Here is a 7,671-nt window from a genome sequence, read left to right on the forward strand (position 1 = left end):
TTTATAAAGATATTATGTTACCGAGGAGTTATGTGACCATATAAAAGCACGAGGCCGCAGGCCGAGTGCTTTTATACAGGTCACATAACTCCGAGGTGACTATTAATATCTTTATAATTTTCTGTAGGGGGTACATTATCCATTATAATCTACAGTGTTTTTACTTTTTTTATTGTCTCCCTGTGTGATTCTTCTCCTTTAAACTAAGTTCTGTGGCATTCTGACCACATGGTTGCAGTTGCAGTCATTTGGCTTTAAGTTAAAAAGTGGCAGAAGGGGAAAGGCACGAAGGGTGTAAAATGCAGGGGGGTGGGCAACTCCAGAGATGAACTGAGTGAGATAAAGAGGAGATTGATGGCACAAGAGGTACGTGAGTGGGAGGGACAGACGCAGCGAGACTAAAGTTTGAAGCTGGGGGGTGGGAGCAGCAAACAGATCGAGACAAAGAGTAACAGGGTGTGGGAGGGGCAGATGGAGAGCGACGAAGAAGGAGGGGGAGCAGTAGAGAGAGGCAGACGGAGCAATATTGAAGTTACCTGGATTGGAGCGCTGAAGAAACAGGAGCAAACGGTGACAGGGTGTGGGAGGGGCAGAGGGAGGAGGAGCGGAAGAGAAAGCCCGAGGCAGACGAAGCAAGATCAGTAATGGAGGGGGAACAGAAGAGGAAGAGAGACAGAGGGAGCAAGCATCAGAGGGTGGGAGACAAATGGAGAACGGAGAGGTAGGAAAGGCAGCACGACCTTAATAGGAGGCGCGAGAGAGCACGCAGCGTGAAGGCGGAAGTGAGGCAGACAAAGCAGGAGGAAAGCTGTAGGGAGAGTGCAGCACTGATAGCTGCTGACGCATTAAGCTATAATCGGCGCGTTCCGACGTCAGAACGCGCCGTTTATAAGGATATAATTTACAGTCTGGTCCCATAGGGAAATGACCAGACTGTAGATTATATAAAAATAAACAACAAAATACCAGAGCTGACTGAGAAACATAAAGCCCAACTGGGGTTCACGAAAAATCCACCTCAACAAGCCTAATTCCTTCTTGGACAATGTCCTGTGGTCATATGAGATGAAGTTGTCATGAAGGAGGTTTACTTGTATTTTAAGGTTCGTTTGCTGCTTCTGGGACTGGGTACCTTGAGTGTTAATGTGTAATAAAATCAAGGCATTTTGGAGAGCAATACAAAAAGCTGGGTCTAGATGATGGGTTTCCAGCAGGTAAATGACCCAAAGCACACATCAGAATACACCAATGGTTAAAGGCAAAGTACCAGAATGGTCTGAAGTGGCCAGTAATAGGTCCAAATTTAAAGGGGGACGCCACACAAACATAGCTTAAGCTTTTTTTTAAAAGTAAACATAATTCCAAGCAAATTTGCAATATACATCAATTAAAAAATATGCAGACTTTTCATGATTTTTAATGGTTTCTGACAGTTTCCTAAACTTGTCCCCTGCTCTGACTACTTTGCTAAGTTGACTATTGTTACTTTGTATCAGCAGCCAGCTGTCCTCGGCTTGCATGCTCCAAACCCCACAATTCCCTGCACACATGATTTCAATAAGGAATGGAACATCACAGTGCAATGCATTGTGGGTTTTGTAGTTCCTGCATTCTGTCTGTAAGCTGTGGATAAGTTGTTACAATTTGTAATATCAGTGTTTCAGTCCCTCCTTCCCTGCCAGGATTTCAAATGATGCAGAAAGAATATAACTGTTAAACAGCTGGATTTCAGCATAGAAAATGACATTTATTCATACTTTTTGAAGAAACAGTTAACTGTGATGGGTATATTAGGGGTTTCTGTGTTATGTGTATTTTTTAATTCCATCAACACTTGTTGCAATGATGACTGTAGCTTAAAGGACCAGTAACGTCAAAAATTTTTATAAAAAAATTCATTCTAATACAACGAAAAAAAAACACCAACACAAATTAAAATTTAAAATAGCAAAGCCTTTATTAAGAAATAACTTACAGAAACTCCACTTCCTGTCCTCTTTAGAAACGGCGAAAGGGCGACCATCCATCTGCAGCGCTCGATTTCGCCTCCTGGCTATACACTGACAGCGTGTCCTCTGCCCGATCACCTTCTCCAGCTCTTCTTCATTCAGCAGCAGTAGGAAGGTGATGTCTCCCGCTCCTCCGCTCCAGGAATGCATTTATTTTGTTTTTTTTATAGTTTAATTATTTGCTTTCTTATTCTACTTATTTCCAGCTTTCCAGCTACGGAACACAAATCCAAATAATTAAAAAAATTCATGAAAAATGAAGACCAAAGCACATTGTCTCGGAAGATCACTCTACAAATGTCACTTATAGATATTTTAATTTCTGCATAAATGCCTGCACTTGATTAATAACATTAGATTTGTGATAATTTTATGTGGCAATAGAGAATTTAAACCTGTAGATGCACAATTTACAGTACTTAGAAATGGGTTGGAATTGTCCAACCAGTATGGGGGAGGATGTTAGAAGCCACAGAAAGGATTGGGCAGCTTACCAAACTATATAGCACACCCTAATACAGCAGGGCCCATACTAATGTGGGGTCTACTTTTAGTGATATTGTCCCATTAAGATCTACATCCATAATATCACTGTAAGCATTCTTTTCCATGGACAATATATTGAAACATAGAATAATCACATGAAGAAATTGGTCTGCTAAGTAACCATGCTTCCAAACTTGTAAACTAATCACCTGCTGATCACCAAATACATTATAAGACTTAAGTAGTGGGTCCCCTGAGTATTAGCCTCTCGTATTCCTCTCACTGGGAACTCAACATCAGGGTTAGAACAGAAATAAGCCCAGGCAGAGAGTGAAAGGTGCCAAAATAACCACAAGTTCATAGGCACTGTAAGAAATGCAAAAGGACTGACATTCATGTTCATACCTATGTGTAGTTGATGGGGGGCATAACTTGCAAATAGCTGTTAAAGTTCAGGTTTTCAAGTGTGAGAAATATGTTGCCATCCTTGATCCACCTAAGTTATCGTTCTTTTAAGTTATCCAACCCGGCCTACACCAGTGTAGGTGTAGGAGCAGGTCCAGCTCAGATAGTTCATTTTGGGAGTGTTCCCTCAGGCCTTTTGAGGGAGCATTTCTCTCACGGTTGACAAAGTTGGGGTTATGTAATAAAAGACACAAAGTTTGCCCAGAACCAGTAACCCATAGCAACCCATCAGCAGGTTGAAATTACTGGTCACCTTTAAATATCTTATTGGTTGTATGGGTTACTGCTACTGGACAAACTTTGACTTATATTACATATGGGGTTAAGCCTCATATGGGGTGTGTGTTCTATAGACCACAAAAACATTTTCTCTAGATGGGTCACCTTCAAGGAATCCTACAAATTACTTCTTTGCATCAATGTGGTCATCTAGCATCTACTTTTTGAAACTGTTTGTGGATATTTCTGCTTTCATGGGGCAGTAAACATACATTCACTCAGAAATCAGCAGTTCTATTTCTGTAATGCCAGATATTCAGCTTTGAGCATTATTGATTAGCAGAATTACAAAGTTAAAGCTTAGAAAGGCAAAGGAAGTGTATCCCTGCTGGTTGTATAATATACAATTATATAAAACGTGAACTAATTATAAATAATAATACCTGGGACTGATTAGCTATACATAAAGAAATGTGTGAATATATATAAGATGGCTTGATTCTGTGTTGCTGAGGTGTTTCGAAAGCTTATGAGGGCTAAATCTGAGGTTAATGATTGTTTTCTGGATAAATGTATACCCTTTTTGTGCATATTGCATACTTTAAGAAACTCATGCTCGATCACTTGGCTGTAAGGTTTTTTCTTTCTGTACTTTGCTTACTTAATGCTTCCACAAGATTTAATCTACTAGGTGTTTTCAATATTTGATTATGTTGTTCTTGATGTGACTGCAAGTTAATTCAGAATTTTTCTGCAGTAATGACACTTCCATTGAATGTCTTGACATCCATTTAAAGCAGGTATAACATATATAACTCATTGAAACATTTCAGCAAGCACTGCAGCTATAAGCGCCCTAGATACCATTTTAATTCCACAGCCTTAAAATTACTTGTGACTAATTCATTTGCTCCTTGTGTTTCCATGGAACCATTTGTTTGCTGATTATTTGTAAAGCTTGTTGTAGGTGCTTATAAGCTGCTATTACATCTTTTTAACATTGCTAAATTTACTTTAATATGATATATTTTAGAAGCAAAAGTTCAAAGTCGTCTATCGACTGTCGTCTATTATCCCATACCCCTTATGCAGAATACTTTGAAAGCTGACATTACATTACTATTTCCCACATTGTACTCTTTCAGAGCATTCTTGCCTGATTTGCTGTTCTGATGTAATTAGACAATGCCTTTTAGACAATGTTAACGGCATACATTCATGAAGAAAAAACAATCATTTCAGTTTTTTAATCTTTAAATATACTTTTAGTTTTAGCTATAGTGTTCAAATTGCAAAACACTTTAGATCCCCAACATTATAGAAATGCATACCCGTGTATGTATGTATGTATGTATATATATAGCATTACAGGAAGGCCATCTCCCATAGTCCCAGAGTCCATTTTAACCATAACATTTACATTTTTTTTTAAATATTTTTTTTCTCTGTAATAATATACAGTACCTTGTACTTACTAACTAAGCAAGTGTGTTGTGCTAATGTACCTATGTAGGAAATACATTGTAAAGAAGCTTTGTACCTGTAGTTTGAAATGACATTGTTTTTAATGTAAAGGGAGGCTACATATTTGCACTGCAAAAAAAAGAAATGGGAAGTCTGGCTAATAGTGAAGGAGTGTAAATTGTGGTTTTGAATGAGTTTGAGCCACCATGGAGAATTAGAAATCACTAGTTTAATTAAAAATAACATCAATATACCAGTAAAATCTAACTGTTTTCATGCAATGTGTTGATATGCAGGTAGATATTCACTGTATTCATGAATTGTAATGAATTAATATTTGTGTGGTATTATATATAATTATATTTATATAATTGTGTATGTGTAATAACATGTTTTCAAAGTGATCTTATGGGGGGATGACATTTGTAGGAATTGGCCCGGTGAAAATTCTGGACGCCCCAGTCCAACACTGACTGTGGTATTCTTACTTTTATCCCTTTGCTGCAAGTGCCAAATCCCACTTTACATTTGTACCATTATATTTTAAATGTGTTGCCATCAGTGTTTAAAATTTCTAATCAGGAACCCATTTCAGATTTAAGGCTCTTTGTTTCTAGGTACTTCAGGCATATCTCTCCCTATACAGGCCTATTAAGGATAATCATGCACTGCTTCATGTAATTGCAGTGAAATCAGTGTTTGTTTAGCTCTCTGTTCTTTGGTTCTGACTTTTGAAACCATGTAGGCGAAGTCCGTTCTCTTCCAGGATCTATTCATCAGCTGTCTTCTAGATTGTTTTGGGATTCAGAATCATTAGTGCAGAGAATATAAACATCATTTTAATATAGCTTTATAAGTATTGACAAATGTAATTCCTGCATATTGGATAGTTGCTTAAAATGACATTTCATTATTCAAAATCATGTTTTGGGTGAATATTACCTTTAAAATTATGTGTGTTGGATGCATTATGCCAAAGGGTTCATGCCCCCCCCCCCATTTTGGAAGATGTTGGACTTGAAATGTTTAGGGGTAAAGTTTACCTTTAGTATGGTATCTATAACAAGACACATAAAACAAGATGCATGTTACATTAAGGGAGGAACTACAGCTTCTAAAAGCTCAGTTTCAGATTGGGGTTTCTGGTGCCCACCAGGGCTGCTGCCTGGGGTTCCCCATCCCAGTCACCTCCTCCAAACGCTACCCCTTTCCCCCACCAGACATCACATACCTCACTTTGTCCTTGCAGCCCTGATTAAGGGGGGAGCACCAGCTTCCACACACATTTGAAAATAGTTATTATGGGGTCCCTAAGGTGTTTAATTATGTGCTGGATGTTGCTGTGCCATCCAGTGGTGGAGAGTGTATTTAAATAAATGTCTTAATATACTGTAACTTCTTTCACATATGATTGGTGTGTGATGTCCCTGTAGTGAGCACCAACCATTTGTTTGTTTTTTGGTTTTTATGGTCTTTAAAGTTCTTGTGATAATATGATTGTGGTTTAAATTGGGTGTGTTTTAAAAAGTGGGAGTGGTCAACACTTGCTTCCATTATCAGCCTTCCGACACATCATCCAGAAAAATTCTGTCCCTCGGTACTACAGAAGTTGCACAGCACTGAACTATAGTATATACCAGGGATCCCCAACCTTTTGAACCCATGAGCAACATTCAGAAGTAAAAGGTGACGGGGAGCAACACAAGCATGAAAAATGCCAAATAAGTGCTGTCATTGGCCATTTAGTAGCCGCTATGTGGATTGTCAACCTACACTGAGGTTCTGTTTGGCAGTGCACCTGGTTTTTATGCAACCAAAACCTGCCTCCAAGCCAGGAATTCAAAAATAAGCACCTACTTTGAGGCCACTGGGAGCAACATACAAGGGGTTGGAGAGCAACATGTTGCTCAAGAGCTACTGGTTGGGGATCACTGGTATATACCATGAGGATTCAGTTCCCCAAACCAGGGACTGGTCCCCAGACAGGTTGACCTCTACTAATTCCATGGGAAAATTGAATTAAAGAAGACTTTAATGATATGTAATTCTAAATACGATATGACCCCCCCCCTTTTTTCTATTTAGTATACAGGGGTGGATTAGTAATAAAATTGTGCCAGTGCCATAATCTCAAGCAACCAATCAGGTACCTTCCATTTTCTAATGTTGCAGTTGTTTCAACTACACTAATTGCTGACTGATTAAAATAGGTAACTGTACTAGTGCAATTTAACATTTATGTAAGTAAATTAGCCCCCAACAGTATGTTTGAATTTAAAATCTGTGCTGAGAGTAATGCCCATATTTAGAATGATTTTTTGTGTGTTCTAGGAGCTTATATGAGATGCAGCTTTACTGCTGCCAGAATGCACTGCAAAAGCATTAAAAAGAATTGGGCAATACCAACACAATTCAACCATATGTAGGTGACAGGAACTGAGCTGCAAAGACTTTGTTTTGGCCTAGCAATGGCAGCTTTGCCTCTTGCTTTACAATTAAAGCAAAAATTAGTGGTACCTATCAAACACGAAGGGGAAGAAATTGTTTAGGTGAATTTGTGCTGTAGGCCAAGCACTATAGGGTATGTATTATACTATTTTAATTCTCCTTTGGTATTCTGCCATAAACATAAAATGGACACCTTAGTGACGATTAAAACCATACAAATAACGGTGTAGAAAGACACAGACATAATGAGAGGGGCCCTGCCTGTGTCACACTATATGAGCACCGATGGCGTCATCTCAATTCCTGCTTCTGGGGCAGCAATAGAAGCCATTTACCGACACTCAAGCGCTTCCCAAGCAAAACATCCTGACGCATTCGCCACTATATCCATCAATGACAATGTCCCGAGGGATTTTTTTATCTAGTTAAGGCTTTGATTCGAGTGGAATTTTCCAATAGAATATATGACCATGAAATACTAGCGATGCCTTGTTATTGGCTCAGTGTGCGCGTTCATGCGGCGCGTGTACGGTTTCCTTTCCTACTTCAGCACCACAATAACAGGACAGCTCCACTCGCA

Source organism: Xenopus laevis, chromosome 3S (assembly GCF_017654675.1).
Source record: "Xenopus laevis strain J_2021 chromosome 3S, Xenopus_laevis_v10.1, whole genome shotgun sequence".
In the NCBI taxonomy this organism is placed as follows: Eukaryota; Metazoa; Chordata; class Amphibia; order Anura; family Pipidae; genus Xenopus; species Xenopus laevis.